Raw genomic sequence first — 17,979 nt, forward strand, 5'->3', positions numbered from 1 at the left:
GGCTTTTTTCTTCCTGAGAAAATTGTCAAGGTTCACACAGCCTTTAAGAGGTAAACCAGAGTATAGATTGTGTCCCTTTATACACGATTAACAAATTGAACTGTGGTATCTCTTCCACTTATATTAAAAAATACGTGTGTATTTTGCACACTAGGTTAGAGATTTAGTAGACTGATCTCGGCTCAAGGGGAAAAAAGTCCCCAGATTGCCTATGAAACTGAGGTAATTTGTCGTGTGTGGTACGTCAGAAATGAAAGTCCCCAAAATTATTATAGTTCTCTTTAAGAAGGCGGGGTATCATTTTCTTGTAACAGGACCCTTGAACAGGTGAATGGGGGAGTACGTGTAATTATGGATTGGAGTTTTAGAGGTTTTAGGACCAGTGATAAGTAACTCCTGGCCGAGAAAATTGCATTTAGGCAAAGAAAAAAATTCTGAGAGTCTTTCAGCTAAAGATCTCATCTTTGCAGCTGTCTCTGGGGTGCGTATGGGGGTTGTTGTGGGTGGGAAAGGGATAGGGCCTCTGCGTGTCAACAGTTAGGCTGCTGTGTGGCCTCACAGTAAGAATCAAACACTGTATGTGTGGAAACACCTCTTAAACAGAAGAGCGGTGAGTGTCAGCCAGGACCAGAGAGAAGAAGTAAAGATCAAGTTTTCTGATGAGTGTCAGGGATAAAAGTGCAAGGGTCCCCCAGAAGCTCAGACATGCTCACCTCTGGCCTGCTCTTAGAGCCACTGTTCTTTCTTCTCAAGAAGGGATTTTTGAGGAGAAAATACACTCATAATTCCAATATTTCTTTAAACTTTAATTAAGTAAATGCCAACCTGAAGGAAATTCAACAAATCTTAGTGTCAGATCACAGTGTGTGCACACACACACACACACACACACACACACACCAGTTAACTGCATTTGAAATAAACATGTAACATAAAACCATGACAAAACAAAACAAAGCAAAATGCCGGTGGGACAAAAAGAAGTGCAATTTGAGACTCAAGATGTAGCCAGAGAGCAACTCTTTACCTATCATTTAAATTTCATCTCTGCGGTATTGGAGTAATCAGGCAGGAATTAAACTACTCTGATAATCTGCTTTTTTTTTTTTTTTTCCAATTAGGTATTCAAATTCTACATGAAAGAGCTCCATTTCCCCAGATTGAATGCTATCCAGGCTTAGATGCTCCCTGAAGTTCCTCAGTCTTGGGGTCTGAGGACCACAGTGGCTATGGGGATGGTGTGGTGGGAAAGGGAATAGGGAAGGGTGGACACAGCAAGCCAACTGAGTTCCACTGGGGAAGCTTTTGGGTCCCCCACCCCGCTTTAACCCAAACCACTGCGTTTGGACCAGTGTTGTCATTGGGCTTTCTCTTAGGATTATTGAGCTAGGACTAGGATGAAGTGAGTGAGGCATTTGCCCTGGGCACACAGTTGAAGGGGATGCCAAAAGACCCAGTAATTGACACAATGAATATTTAATGTAATCTTTAAAAAAATCACATAGGTTACCTATGGCTCACAGAGTAGCCACGTGTTTGGTTAGTACAATTTTATTGGAACCGTGGCTATCATTAGCACGAGTGAGGTAAGATCGTGCAAATACAGTGTTGGATCCTACCTTTATTTAAAATGTTGACAGTTTGTTCATCATGGATTATGGATTTTTTCTTATATTTTTATATTTTAAAATATTACATTAAATATCACTTGTCTTCACTACTGGGTTCTTTTTGGCATCTCCTCCAAAATGAAGGCTTCACTTGCCTCGTCCTAATTCTGGGTTTTTGATATTTGAACCCCAGATTAAATTTTAAACAAAATATATGCTGAAAAATTTGTAAATCACAGCCCTTGAATATGAACAATGACACTGTGTCTAGGAAGAAAGGAAGGAAGAAGGAAGGAAGGAAGGAAGGAAGGAAGGAAGGAAGGAAGGAAGGAAAGAAGGAAGGAAGGGAGGGAGGAAGGGAGGAGGGAGGGAGGAACAGAGGCAGACAGGGAGGAAGGAGGAAACCACTTTCTCCAAAGCTGAGGGCAGAATCCCACCTGTTCCACCAGCCAATTATGATTTCTTTATTCCATTTGGTTTTGTGTTTGTTTTTGCTTTTTGTTTTAACTTGGTAGAAGGGTTAAGGGTATGACCTGGGGTTTAATTCTGGCTCTGAAATTTAACATATTTTTAGAGTTGTATTTTTAAATTCCCTGACCTTCAGTATCCTTATCTATAAAATGGGGGTAACATCTACTTCACAGCATTTGTGTGATAGTGAAGACAGTGCATAAAGTTCTCAAGCTCAGTTTCTGATAAACACTAAGGTCTCAATAAACATTAGCAATCGGTTTTCTTGTTTTTTGATGTTAGTGACATTGTTGATTTTTTTAAGTAATATTTTCCCTATTACATGACAGCATTCAATTACAGAAAATGCAGGACATTTTATATTAAATGTATATTATAGTATATACCTAATGTCAAATTGCATTACGCATGTTATATATTAAGTATATGTTACATTTATGTCTCGTAGGATATATTGTGTTTTTTATATATTTTCACTATGTCGGTATATATCTTTGATATATGTACTCACGAGAAACAGTCCATGCCTTATGCATCTGTCGATACGTAGCTTGCATTTTGCTGACACAATTCAGCTTTAATCTAAGTTTTCTTCATTTGGTACCATTTTTCCAGGAGAAGTAATTGAGCTAATCATCTTCATTTTTGCTATTTTTTTCAATCCTCACAACAACCTTGTGAGATATATAAGATTATCTACATTTGCCAGTGAGGAAACAGGGTCTCAGGGAGTCTGTGACTTGCCCAAGGTCTCATGGCCAGTTCTAGAATTCTGCCTGAGTACATTTTAACACTTTTGATCCAGCTGTGATTTTTTTTTTTTTTTTGGTTTGGTTTGTTTTAACTCTGCAGCTGAGTCACACAGTATCTCAGAATGGGAGCATCCTAGGCAAACCCACTTACGGTTTGGTTAGTGGTCATTTTATTTTGGGCAAACCTTGGCGAGGCATGAGTTCTGAGAAGCCTTGACGGCCATGCTCAAGCTGGGTTAGGTTCTCCCACAACGTCAGAGGCTTCTTGCTCTACCAGCCCTTGCCGGACACTATGTAATTGCCATTTATTTATTTATTTATTTATTTATTTATTTATTATTTATTTATTTAAAAAATTTTTTTTATTATATTATGTTAGTCACCATACAGTACATCCCTGGTTTCTGATGTAAAGTTCGATGATTCATTAGTTGCGTATAACACCCAGTGCACCATGCAATATGTGCCCTCTTTACTACGCATCATCAGCCTATCCCATTCCCCCACCCCCTCCCCTCTGAAGCCCTCAGTTTGTTTCTCATAGTCCATAGTCTCCCATGCTTCATTCCCCCTTCTGATTACCCCCCCTTTCTTTATCCCTTTCTTCCCCTACCGATCTTTCTAGTTCTTATGTTCCATAGATGAGAGAAATCATATGATAATTGTCTTTCTCTGCTTGACTTATTTCACTTAGCATTATCTCCTCCAGTGCCGTCCATGGTGCAGCAAATGTTGAGAACTCGTTCTTTCTGATAGCTGAGTAATATTCCATTGTATATATGGACCACAGCTTCTTAATCCAGTCATCTGTTGAAGGGCATCTCGGTTCCTTCCACGATTTAGCTATTGTGGACAATGCTGCTATGAACATTGGGGTGCATATGGCCCTTCTCTTCACTACGTCTGTATAATTGCCTTTTAAAATGCTTACCTGCTCCAAAATACTCTGGCCTTCTTGAGGTTACTAATGTGCTTTATTCACTTCCGTATCTGTGGTACCTCATGAATCTCTGGCACCTAGTAAGTGCTCAGTTAACGTTAATTGAATAAATGAATGTGTCCATGTATGAAATTGCTCTTCATTTAACAAGGAATGACAAGATCCAGACAAGATCTTCCAGACAAGATGAGAAAAGCTACGATATTTTGCTCCACCCGACCTTGATCTGTTGGTTAATCTGGAACATTTTTCTGGAATTGTTCTGCCATTCATCTCGCAAGCCAATCATTCCATGAAAAGCATGAAACTGCATATTCATTGAAACCGACTCCCCTCCTTCTCAGTTTCACAGATGGAAACCTCATATGTTTTTGATAGACGAAGAAATGTCAAATCAAATGTGACTGAGTTTTCAGTGGGTAGAGTCAGGCTAATTTTAATTTAATTTCTTTCTATTCCTAAGAAGGAAGATGATACTACCATTAAGATATCAACCAACTAGGGGAGTATTTTCCCGGTAAGACTATACGCACCTGTATTTCAAGATGATTTCAGTAGTGTTTTATAAAAAGCCAGATTCTTACATTTTGTGCCTGTTATGTGGAACTACATTCAGTATCTAATATTTTTTTCTTCACTATAAACAGAAATTCTTTTGTAATCGTAATAAAATATCTGCTGTTACATTACTCTAATTTTGCTACCGTCCAGGAAGTTCTATTCAATGTTGAGAAAGGCTCATATTCTGTAGCTGTTTAATAACTCCTTCTAGGTGGGTGACAAGTGCCACGTTAAGCCTTGGGAGCATAGAGATGGATGCGGCACAGTCCTTTCTGAGACGCAGCAGTATTCCTTGTGGAAGACAGGCGTGTCGCCAGCTCAATACACCCGGTCCAGAATGTCTTCTGGAACCTACAAACTGAGGCAATGAGTCAGGTCAGCTCTAGAATTACTTTGTCATGAAATTCTTTGTGGTCGTGATTATGATTGGTGTCACTAGACACAACTAGAAGGAGAAGAACATGTAGAACTTACTTATCATGAAACATGGTTCCTGTGGGGAAATGCATTACGTTAGTATTGGAAGGTAAAACTCCCTAATCTACACGGGATGCAGGTGGTAAATGACCTTGGAAATGAAATTAAAAGGAGGATTTGGAGCTTCAAAAGTTCCACTTCGGTGTATTCATCCCTCTTGTGACCAAAGTCCTTCTCTACTGAAGAGATGCGTTTTTGGGAAAATGGACTCTGTCATGGATGGGGCTGTGTCTGGCCTATCCTTGGGAGAAATGTGATTTAAATAAATTAAATTTCTTCCACTTTTTAAATTGAACAGGCTGGGATCCTCAACCCCATCTCTCCTATTCCCTTGCTGGAGTGAAATGAAGACCAAACTATAATTGGCAATTAAGAGCTTCAGATCCTATTATAGAACCCTGGTTGCAGAATTCATCTGCACACGAACTTCCCAAGGCAAGTGCCCATCTATATGACTGTGAGCACAAGCCGCCCTCTCCCCCAGAACCTGAAGTGTCAGCTCTGCACCCAGATCAGCTGTCCCCAGATAATCGGTGCCTGGCTGCTTCACTGCCTCTCACTCAGATAACCCCGGAGGAGCGATGAGGTCGGGTCCGTGGATATTTGCAGTGCAAATCAGCTCTACATGGCAGAAGCTGGTAGACACTTACCTGTAGCTAAATTCAGTTTCTGCTACAAAAACTCCTCTTTTGAGGGCTTTTTCTAAAACTACAAATTCCCTACTTCTATCTATAAGTTGGAAATTGATTAACAAAAAAGATAAATGCAAAGTTATGATGAATATATACCCAGTCTGATTAACCAGCAAAATTCAAATCAGGGTAATGATTATCAATTTTTACTATGGATGGGCAAAAAAATTTTTTTTTAACAGTAATAACCAGTTTGGGCAAGGATCCAAGAAACTGGACGCTCTCACTCCCTCTGCAGTTAACGATTTGGAAATATATACCATGACCTATCACGTGTGTGTATCTTTGAACTAGTAATTCCATTTAGGGTAATTAAAACTAAGAAAGTAATTAAGGATATGGACATAGACTTAAATAAATGTCTTATTGTCAACATTTTCATTTGTAATAGTTAAAAATAAGAAACCACATAAATATTTTAAAATTTGGAAATATTCAATTCATAGTGATTTTAGTGGTTTTCTTTGAGATTTTGTATTTTGTAATGTTTTCTTATGAAAAACAGTTGCTTTTTTAATAGTAAAAAATAATATGTATATAAATGGCAAAATATATACTCAATATTTTCTACTGTCAAAAGCAATCACAAATTATAAAGGCACTTAGACTTGAAAGATTTAGACAGGCATTTTTTGAGACCAACTACAAAAATCTAGACTTAGAGTCATATCTTAACGTCGGAGAGCAATTCGAAAGGTATCAAGGCTTCTCAAACTAACATCCAAATGCTTAAACACCCAATAAAAATGTAGCCGGCATTGCTGGAGATGGAGAGAGAGCTTTAACCCCGAAAAACGAAAATCCCCCATGAATATTTTTCCTTGTGGGAAGGGAAATAGAAAAATAAAGCCTATACGTTTTAAAACATAGAAGTATGAAGGAAGAATCCTTGACTTAATATGGGTGATACCATTAACCACAGCAGCTCACGCAAGGTGGTAATAATGCTAGAAGAATTGTCAGGCCTATTGAGGGCACGGAATAGGAACACAGAGATTTAATATGCAGATCTCTAGAGGGAGAAGGATGCAGAATATTCTAATATCTTTTGAATCCAGCTCCTCCCCTCCTTTCCCCTCAGCCACGGTCTTAATTCACGCCCTAATGATCTCTCTCCTATACGCCGACAGTTCATGCCATGTAGTAATTTGCAATTATTCTGAGATATGAATTTGAACAAAGCTTGGTGAGGCGGCTGATCATTTAGAAATCCAGTCTCATTTGAAAAGTGCTTTGTTGCTGTCTTTTCATCGACTGGGAAATGTTCTAAATGTTGGCTCTTTGTGGAAAAATGTCCATCTTGTGAGAAAACAAAAAGTGTAATTTTTAAAAGGTGAATAACATCTGGTCGTGTGAGAACATGTACAGAAAATATGTGCATTATTACAAATGTGATTCCCGGGAACGAGAATGCCAAAATTCTGTATCGACTATTCTTACTATTAAACTCGCCGCATATTACATCGGTTGGGGAAGGGAATTACCTGTTTAACAAACATAGGAAGATTTCAATGTATCACGCACTTTATATCAAATAAAATTTCAAATTTCCATGAGTTACCTTGAGAAAAAATAAAAATTAAAAGGAAATCTCTCAGAATAATTAAGGGAATATTGAATTGTTTTTAGAATGGAGAAGATAGATAGATAGATAGATAGATAGATAGATAGATAGATAGATAGATAGATGATAGATAGATAGATATTTTTTGATAGCCAGACATGATATACTGCCCAAAAGAAACTGCTGTAAATTGACCTTTAAGAATGTAGTGGTGAGTTTTAGGGGAGGAGATGAGTTCTACAGTCGTATGATTGAGAATCAGGCTTTCAGTAAGTCTGCGCCTCTGGACTGTGAACTCATGTACCTCAGTACCCCCCACTCCACCCTCTTAGTTGAGATAGGAAGGCTAAGTGGGCTGGAGTTGGGTGTTTCCTTTCTTCCAGGCCAGTAAGACTCTGAGAACCTATCCAGTACGGTAGGGCCAGGTTAACTAGTTTCTCCTGAGTGCAGACCTTGTTAAGAAGAGAACGCTGTGGGGTATTTCAAAATGGCTCCTTCCCCCTCTCCCCTCGTGCAAGCATGAATGGATTTTTCTCCAATATTTACTGTGAGAAAGTGGTTGAGCAACAGAAGGTAATGCTCACAAAACGTGGGCGCTCCCGTGACTGGGTCTCCCCAGAGACTTCAATTCTCAGAGTTGTCCACACGGAGCCTCCAGCAATTCACCAATTATAGTTCAGGTTTTCCTACCCCGGTACTGGCTCCCAATGAAGTGTCTGCTCACGCCTGTCTGCTCTGGTAAGCCTTGACTCCTTCCCTTTATGTGCTTGTCTCTCTCTCTCTCTAATTTGGGGGAACACGGTTTGTTTGCCCTCTGTCCTCATTTCTCTTATAAATCCTAGAAGAATTGTTTTCAGGATGGACTTCCTAGTTTGTGCAATCAGAAACACAGAATGCTCATTTTTATAATGGGATAAAAAGCAGCTATATGAAATCTACTGCATATGAGATTCAAATTATAAATGTTAAAATGTATTATAAGTCTTCCTATTTGGTGCTTTTTACTATTGTTCATACAGGCTTGATGTTTTTATTATTTTATAATATATTATTATGCGATTCCAGAAAGATTTCCTTTTTCATGTTTCTGTGTTAAAAAATATATTTTGGGGGGAATACAATGGAAACCAGTACATTGGAGTGGCAGAGGGTAAAGCATTCCATGGATTATTGATTTGGACTCCATTGTCCCACCTGTTTAGTAGACAAATAATATGCTCGCATTTGAAAACAAAATCGAAGATCAATATGACCTAAAAGTTATAACTTAAGGGAAAAAGTAGATTCTCACCATTTAAAGGGTAAATTTTAGAATGAGGGACCAGAACTAAAACAAATATTAGACAGTCACGACAAGCTGACTCAACATGTTCAGTTTAAAAGCAAGGGTATGTTGGCATCTTTGTGATCAGTGTTCTCTTTCAAAGGAAATGACTACCAGAATAAAGCAAATGTGAAAGAATACAGTGAAGCACTTAAGATGGTGAAGCATGGAGGTCAGTGCAACACAAGGAATCATATAGATGTGGTGCAAAGTTTTGAATTGCTTAGTCACTGAAGCAAGAGCTGATTGGATTAATTGCATTGAAAGGGTCAATAGTCTCATTCTTCCCTAGTCCTGCACCCCAGTTAAGGTTTTTGTCACAACTCCAGTCGAGACTCCTTTTTGAATGTCACCAGTTTTCTTCAGATGACAAGATATCGATAGCAGTTCTTCATTTTATTAAAACTACTGGCAGTACTGAATTATCCCTCCTTGAGATTTTGTTTTTCCTTGGCTTTTGGACAACATTCTCCTCCTTTTAGTTACCTTCCTATCCTGATCTGTTTCCTCACACATTCATCCAGTCCATTAGATTTCCAGTATATTCCGATGATGCTCAAATTGTATCTCCAAGACCAACTTTTCCCTGAAACCTAGACTCTGAAGAAAACTAATTGACATTAACTTACCATGCTGCAAAGTGCACCTTGATCCTGACACTTGCTTTTCTAATTCCCAGCTTGCAACTGAAGTTAGTCACAGAGCCCATCTTTCTGTTCAAAAAGAGACATCCTTGACTTCTCCCTTCCTCTCACACTTGACACTCAGTCCTTGATCAGTCTTATCTCTAATGTCAAAATAGATCCTGAATCAGAACCACCTTTCTCTCTCTCCCTCCCTCACCTGAGCTCATCATCTCTTCTCTGGCTCAGTGCTATAACCCTTACTCAACCTCTCTCCTTCTTTAACTGCATTTCTTTGTCACAAAATCATTGAACTAATTCTTTTAAAGAGAAGTCACCTCATGTCACTACTCTACTCAGAACTCCAAGGGCATGACATCCCAGGCAGAGTACAACTTCACGTTTTTGACATGGCCATGCAATACGGTGCCTGCTTTGACATTTTCTCCTGCCACTTTTCCTCCCGTGCATGTCCCTCCACACAGCAGGGCTCCTTGTAGTTTCTTCAAAATTCAAGCTGTACTCTGGTTCCTTTGCATTTACTTTTAACTCTGCTCCAGAGAGCTTACCCCAAATATTTATATGCCTCTTTCTCTCGTGTGAGGTATGTCTCAATGAGATCATCGCAAGCAATCCAGTTATCACAGTGTGCCCAGCCCTTTTTATTCTCTCTCCTCTTAATCTGGTATATTCTGCTATGGTTCTCTTACTATCTAATATGTAGTGATCTGATTGTTTATTGTCTATCCACGCTCCCTCCCCGACCTGAATGGAAGCGCTTTGAGAGCAGTCGCTGCAAGTATCTTCAGTGCTTAGAAAAGCATGTGGTACCTTGGTAGGCATTCCTTCATTTGAGATTTCTTGAATGAATAGTTGAATATATGAATAAATATTTTTATTCATGATATAAACCATGAGTAAAGAAGTGCCTGCATTAGTATATAAAAATATATTTGTGTCAATGAATTTTGTAAGATTTATCATTTGACTTTTATATCAAGTAATTTTATGTGCTTTATGAAAGTACATTTATGCTTTTTCTGAACAACTGAAAGTGTTTCTTTTATTCTGTCCTGTGTTCCTTTTAGACAGTGCAGTTCTTTTGAATGATCACATAATGTGGCTATTAGGGAATTTAAAGTCATTTATACCCTACCTTTGTACCAGAGAAGATTTGTATGACATCCGTTTATTTATATCGCCTTTACATTTAGCTTTATCTTATTTTTCCACCAGTCTTTCCCCTTTATTCAGTATCTTTAAATGTTTATTTTTTTATTTCATTATATAGCTACATGCCACCTAAAACTCAAAAGTAGGGAGCAGCGAACGTACACACACATATACACACACCCGTACATAAAGATACACTTTAGAGATAAGTATCACAATGGCAATAAATGAAATATATACACATCATCTTTTATTTGTAATTTATAAGTCTGTTAAAATTATGTGAAATTTCAACTAAGAGAGCATATATTCTAAACATATTTCTAACTTTTACAATCAACCAAAGACGTAATTCAGTTAACATGTATAGTGAATAGAGTGCCGATTTTGAAGTCTTCTGGCTTTAGCAAGTCAAACACAAAAGTTTTTTGTTTTTTTTTTTTAAGATTTTATTTATTTATTCGACAGAGATAGAGACAGCCAGCGAGACAGGGAACACAAGCAGGGGGAGTGGGAGAAGAAGAAGCAGGCTCATAGCGGAGGAGCCTGATGTGGGGCTCGATCCCAGAACGCCGGGATCACGCCCTGAGCCGAAGGCAGACGCTTAACCGCTGTGCCATGCAGGCGCCCCAACACAAAAGTTTTAATAAGATTCTCCTGTCCACTCTTTCACCCCTACAGATAGTGCTACCATAAGTTACTGGCATATCTTCTCTTCCAGTATGGAAGCTTCTTGAAGATGGTGGCATGTTTTATTTGTTCCTATAACCAAATTGCAGTTATACAGTGTTCTGTCTTCTAATATGCACTTTTAAATGAATCCACTTCACCATAAAGATAGATTTCTAGGCTGTCAAATTCCTTTATAGCTTAGTGATCAAATGATTGAATTCTGATATTTAAAAGGCAGATCTTATACATACAAAAATTAAATGGTGGGATAACCCACAAATTTTTCTATCAGAAAGTGAAGCAGTGGCTCTGTCCTTATTCTAAATGTAACCTCCTTTTAGACACAAATATCAAGTTTCAAAGTGAGATTTCTTTATGAATTGAAGTCAGAAATTCTGATCAGTGAGATAGGACTTCTTAGAAATTTTTCTGTAAGGAGATTGTGTGACTCTCTTCAGTGAAAAAGATGTATCTATGATAGAATTCTTCAACAGACTTACCTGGAGAAATGTTTATTACTTTACGGAAAGCAAACAAGGAGAAAAGGGAGGATTAAATTCAGTGGTTGGTTTTTAAGAGGTGTTTTGTCACCGATGAAAGACATCTAAATGCACATAAATGATAATTTTAAAGAGTTAAGTTCATATCGTCATGAGAGATATGGGTGGAATTTCTTGAAAAGCCATGTTGAAAGAACAAAGATCACTTTAGTCCAAGTCAGAATCTTTCGCTCATTGACTTTCAACATTTCCAGTGAATCGTGTATAAGCCAGTTAGAATTTCTAATGAAATGTATGCCAGATTAAGGGAATCTTCTGCCAATTTTTGTTCTTCCAGTTTTATAGAAAGAAGAAAGAAAGGCATGGTGAAAATATGTAGATATCTCACTCAGAAACATATCTTTTTTCTATGCATATCAGTTGTTAGAAATGTAGAGATTCCATTTCGTGATTTATTTATAAATGTCTGCCTCACACACTTTTGCATAGTATTACAATTGTTCTAATGAAAGTTTCTGTTGTCAGCATGACTCCTCCAAGAAATAAGTGAATTTCATGTGGAGAACAAAAATAAATAGGGCTGTCCCCCGTCACCATTTTCTGAGCTTGGATGCTTTGTTACACTTTATTCTATTGTTGGGTGCTAATCTGGAATTTTAATGGTTTGTTGCAATATTGATGTTTTCTAAGGATTTGGTCTTGGGGATATTCTTGCCTATTATCCCCATGGGACCGATTCAATCTTTTTTGGCTCTTGTCTTCCTATTCTTCTCTCTCTACTTGGTTACATATTTGAGTATCTACCTGCCGTATAGAATCATAAAATCTTACTATTAAGTAGGAAGGTTTTAATTCAGGTTTTGGTAACTGATAGAACAATGTACCATACACTTCTTTCAGTGTGTATTCAGGTGGCCTGTTATCTAGCCTGATGGAACTCTTCCTCTATTGCATAAATTCAGCATAAATCTTCCTCCTAGTCCTTGTCAATATCATTCCTTTCTCTTGAAAGCTCCTCCTAATATTTTTGCATGCCCATTCTGGCCCAATTAGTTAAAATGCTCTAACCTCTAAAGAAATTTTCCTATTCCCCTTCCTTCCAAGATTGAATAACGAATATTTATTGAATGTTTATTGTGTGAAAGGCACTCCGCTAATTACTAAGCATCTTATTTTTACAACAAACTATTAGCTATCATTATGCTCATTTCATACATCATGAAGTTGAGATTGCATAGGTTGAATACCTTGCCAAGTTTAAACATTTTCTGTATGACAAAGTGAGATCTACATCCAATAGTTTCTACTTCAAAACCCAGGTTCTTAAGTTCTATTCTTAACTGCATTACACATATTCTGATCTCCGTTGGTGTGAACCACTTTAATAACAAGTACCAGAGTCTAATTAGGTTTCTTATTGTATGTAACAATTGACCTGGATATTAGTCATGTCCCCTTTGGGAAAATGATAAGAGCCCCAAACACATTTTCTACAAGGAAGAACAAATACTGTAATTTTCATTCTGTCTATGTAGCTACTCCGTATCTATAGTGTGTGTGTGTGTGTGTGTGTGTGTGTGTGTGTGTGTAAATTTTTAATTGAATTTACTTGAACAAGAGTCCTTATCCATGGTCTTGCCCAAGGTAGAAAGCTTTTATGGCTAAATTTTCTGCTTACCATCCTGGCGAAAACATCAGTTAAATATCTACACGTTGATGGAGAAATTCAATTTAACATGTAGCACATTTCTTGGGAGGCCTTGTAATTTTACTCTATGGAGGAAACAGGTATTCTTAGCAGGAGTCAGAAGCATCCTGACTAAGAATTCCCCTGGGGCTCAGTGATGCCACAGAGAGACATTTGGGGATTAGTTTATTCAGACACAAGTTATTAGAGGGAATGGCTGGGCAAACTGCTCTTAGCTATGGTTATATTGAAAGCATAAGAGATATATTTACTTATTAAGGACAAAAACGTTCCACAAAATACTGAGTTCTTGGTTATAAAGTGCCCTGCAGGATGGCATAGATGAAAAAGAGAGAGAGAGAGAGAGAATTAACTAGCAAGCTAACTAAATTCTGCTTCAAAGCTTCGATTCAAATGAGCATTTAGAAGCATTTTCTTTTTTCAGTAGCAACTCATCGATTTTTTTCTGAATGAGATTAACTATTCATTTTAAAAGGATAAAAACTAAACCAACAAATAAGAAACCTCTTTTTGCTCAGTTTAAATTATTGTATAAACTGTGTAACAAAAACCATATTGGAAATCAAAATAATATTAAAAAGTCAACTACGACTTCCCTGCCCTATTATGGCAAATAATTGCATTTTTTAACTCTCTCATAATTGCAAGATTTAAAGAGCAAAGCAAGAATATTTAGTGTTTCTCTCCTCCAAGTATGTCCACTGTGTGAGAAGAAAACTAAATTATGTCAAAACGAAGTCTACCTAAATCTCAAAGTTAGCAGGTGAAAAAGGCAGGATTCAAATTTAGACCTTACTAATTTTCTAAAACATTACTTGTTCCAATTGATACATTGCTAATTTCTGCTGGGCATGAGGAAACAAGGAGATTAGCACTTGAGTTGCTTAGAGGTCAGAGTTTCATACTCAGCTAAGCAGAGATCTTTCCCAGGAGCCCAGTGTTCCACCTGGGAAATAACGAAGCTCCTAAATTGACAGATTAGTTTTCCATTAGCGTGATAATTACCCGTTATGGTAAGTGCCTACCTTAAAAGTATCTCTTAATGTGGATCAGAGTATTACCATTTCTTTGTTATGGTTTCTATTTTAAGTAAGGATGTCGAACTGCTCCGTGTTATGTCCATCAGTTTTGAGGGCAGACTCTGGAGTCAGAATTTTTGAGATGACCCCAGCCCTGCTGTTGATTCTGTGAAATTGGGCATGTTTGTGTAATCTCTGTGCCTAGGTTTCTGAATTGCAAGCCAAAGATTAGAATAGTATCTACCTTAAAGTGTTGTTGTACGAATTTAATGAATTTACAAGTGAAAAGCTCTCCAAACAGTGCTTTTCATATTGTAAGTCAAATATTGGCTTCCTTCATGTTTCTAGGTCGTTACAACAAAAATGCAATTTAGACAATGGATTCATTGATATTTTTCTAACTTTTTCCAGAATGTGTAAATAAATTACATGGATAATATTCATATTTGATCCCAGTTGTAAAGTTAAAACAAAACAAAAAAATCTGTTCTAAATCCTCATGATATTCTGTTTCATTGTGAGAAGTGTTTGGGAAGACAATCCCATTACTTATAATCCTTTTGATATTATAACAATTCTTAAAGTTTCATCTAGTGCATAGAAATTATCCATTATTTACACATTGTTACTAAATTAGTTAATTGACCATGGCTTGTAATTAAGTCTGAGGTGGATATTAAATTATTCATGCTGTAAATAAATTAACGCTCAGAGATTTTGCTTCCATTTTTAGAATATTTGATTAGTACTCTTTTACTCTGTAACGTACCCATTTTCATTTCTAATGGGCCGTAATTTTTCACAGATGGACACTATGAACCCATAAAAAGTTGGTGTGACTAATTTGAGTTTACCCTGCTTTGTCTTGAAAATCTTTCCTGTTGTTCTTTCTAAAGTTTCTGATCGCATCTGGCAGGCTGATGCAGTATAGACTTTTGAAGGGCTTCAGTGTAATGGGGCTGTCTTTCTGAAATTGTATCAAAATTTAAGCTTCAAAATCAGCTTTGTGTATCAAAATTGTTTCCTTGTGAGATTATACATAATTCTATCAAGTTATGGCCAAATTACAATGACCAACGTAAAATGAAATGTGACTAGTGTAATATAGCAAAGAAAATTAGATGACAGTGGGTGTTTCAAATATTAATTTATGGTTTCATCCCTGTGTCTATACACCCCTGTGTATGCATACTCGTACACACACCCATATACTCAGACTATTTCTTGTAGCAATATAGACAAATTATGTAAAACAGCTGGTCTCAGAAACTGTTATGCTCAATTCAATAAATATTTGTTGACTCATTTATTATTGCAGTGATCATAGGGTTTTACAGAAAAACAGCAGAAACACTGGTGAATGGTCAAGAGAAGTTTCTCATGGAAGATGTTGCCTGAATGCTCACTGTCTTTGTGGAGGTTAAGGAATGCTATCAAGGCATTTCCATAATCATGGGTTTCACAGAAGCACTGTGGACTTTGCTGAGTAGTCTCGAGGCCTCACTGGCCATCTTGATGACTCTAGAAGGTTAGAAATAAGTGAAAAGTTCCGAATACCTCACAGATGAATGACTTTCCTTTCCAGAGAAGTCTATTCACAGAACGTGAAGTTTTCTGTCCATTGGCATTTTTCTAGTACTATAGTATGTATAATAATCCTTTTTTGGATACATTTACATATATTTAAACAAGTCTAATTAAGCGTAACACTAAGTGAGGCTAACTATATGGATTCAAATAAGATACATTCCCAGTCCTCAGGGGCCTCACGTTCTAATCGAGAGAGGAAGATAGACACATAAATTCACACAATAGATCATGGTGCCATGATCAGTGTACAGGTTGGAGCAGAGACACAGTGAATGAGGAACTGATGGAACATTCTTAGAAACCAAGGAAAGACTCTATGGCAGAAGTGACCCCTGAGTGAATACCTCGGAGATATGAGTGGATGCTTTGAGAAAGGAGTGGAAGGGATGGGCAGGGGAGTTACAATGAAGACAGAATAAGGAGGCCTGACAGCTAAGAAATGCAAAATCTTTCCTTTCCTCAAACAACGTGATTTAATACTTATGTGAATAAAAACCAATTCTAATTATTTATATTTCCTTCAAATTGACATCTCCTTTAACTTCTTGTTATCACAGCACTCATTGAATTTATTGAACTCCAAGACTCTACTTATATCAAAAGTACCGCCGATGTTACGTAAATAACAGCATCTTCAGTGGGCATTGCTAGGATATTAATATAAACTACAGAACATCTCCTTCAGTCCTTCTTCAAATAGTCAGAACTCCTTTGTCAAGGTACCTATGTTAGTTCATTCAGGCTGCTATAACAAAAATACCATAAACTGGTAACTTAAAACAATACACATTTTTTTTCCCAGCTCTGGAGGCTGGAAGTCCAATATCAAGGTACCTGAAGATTCAGAGGTTCAAAGAGGGCCATCTTTTCACTACTGTCCTTGCATGGGTGGAAGGGGCGAGAGCGTTCTGCGACCTCTTTTGCAAGATCCCTAATCCCATTCTGAGGATAGAACCCAATCACCTCCTGAAGGCCCCTTCTCTCAATACCATCATCTTGGGAGTTAGGTGAATTTGAGGAGACAGGCCATTCAGACAACTGCAGTTCAATAAAAGCAGAAATGGTGGGTATCGTTATCAGTCAGGGTGTTAGTCTGGCTGAATTAGGCAGACATGGAAGTCATGAAAAGGATGTAAGATACTGGGTAGGAAGCAGAGTCAATAGGAGGGCTTGAAAGCCTGGCTCAGAGGGTGGGCAGTTAGGCAATCACTCATAGTGACGCCACAGAGCCAGGGCTATAACACCATTTCCATCACTGTTTCACTTTGCACTGATGGCACCACTGAACCCAGATGCTGGGCACTCGCTACCGTTGGCACAACTGCCCCCCACTGCCCTGCGAGCTCCATATTATTGGAACTGTCCCAAGGGTACTGTGCAATCTCTACACCTTTGTGTCAATAACTCCTGATTCTAAGTATGGGTCCCTTGCATCGGAATGATGGAACCTAAGAGATGTTTCTAGGTACTCATTCCAAACCTGGGAAAGCACGATATCTGATACAAAATATGCTAATTACATTACTCAACCAAAGTGTGGATAGGTTTTCCACATGGAACTAGTATTGTTTCCATGGCTTATTTCAATATAGAATCAGGGCAGGATATAAACTTAGTTGAATCTATTTGGTAAATGAAACTTAAAAAAAAAAAGTGGAATGTGTATTTCAACATGGAACTTTATGAGGAAAATGAAAGACTGGTAAACTATTACCTGCTAAAGTTAATCTGTGTTTATGGGGATTAGTTTGTAGAGGACAGTTCTGGAAAAGATGGCAGGGTACGTTTTCAAAATTTAGATTTGAACCCCAACTTACCATCCAATCACTGCAAAAACAGATAAAATTATCCATAAATAAAAATGTACCCCTTATCAGAGATAAGATGAGTATACCTGGAAAATCTCTGGTAAATGGGGCTCATGTCAGAAGACACCTGGAACTTGGATCCAATGGTAGACACAGGTAGCTAGAAGTTCAATACTCTGGGGTAAGGAATACTCCTGCCTCACCATGTATTTTGGGAAACTGAATCTAGGATCACTGAATGAAACAAGGGACTGGGGTAAAGTTTCTACATTCTTTGATAAAGATAGAGATAGAAAATATGAAAGAGATAAGAATATATATTCTGTTATTGAGGGTTCTACAGATACCCGTTAGGTCAAATTGGTTTAAGTGGTATTTCAAGTTATATATATGGAAATGTTACTCTTCTATAGCTCTATTCCTTTCCCTGTTTTTGTTTTATTATTATCACTTATATTAATTTTATATATCTCACAAACCAACCATATTGGTTGG

Source organism: Ursus arctos, unplaced genomic scaffold (genome assembly GCF_023065955.2).
Source record: "Ursus arctos isolate Adak ecotype North America unplaced genomic scaffold, UrsArc2.0 scaffold_8, whole genome shotgun sequence".
In the NCBI taxonomy this organism is placed as follows: domain Eukaryota; kingdom Metazoa; phylum Chordata; class Mammalia; order Carnivora; family Ursidae; genus Ursus; species Ursus arctos.